Here is a 214-nt window from a genome sequence, read left to right on the forward strand (position 1 = left end):
ATAAAATGTACTTCTGAATCTCAAGGAATGCCTTTTTTTTTTGCATCTGATTAAAATATCACCTGCATGCGGTGTGTCCTGTCTTCACATACAAGTATGTCTTCCAGTCTCAACTTGACACAACACAGCTTTTCTTCTACGCTCAGAGATGAGTAGTCCAAAAAACAAACAATAAAAATAAATTATGAGGAAATTATTATATTAGGATATTAGC

The sequence above is a fragment of the Cebidichthys violaceus genome, unplaced genomic scaffold (assembly GCF_023349555.1).
Source record: "Cebidichthys violaceus isolate CVI_PGR_0920_01 unplaced genomic scaffold, fCebVio1.0.p SCAF_10, whole genome shotgun sequence".
Classification (NCBI taxonomy): Eukaryota; Metazoa; Chordata; class Actinopteri; order Perciformes; family Stichaeidae; genus Cebidichthys; species Cebidichthys violaceus.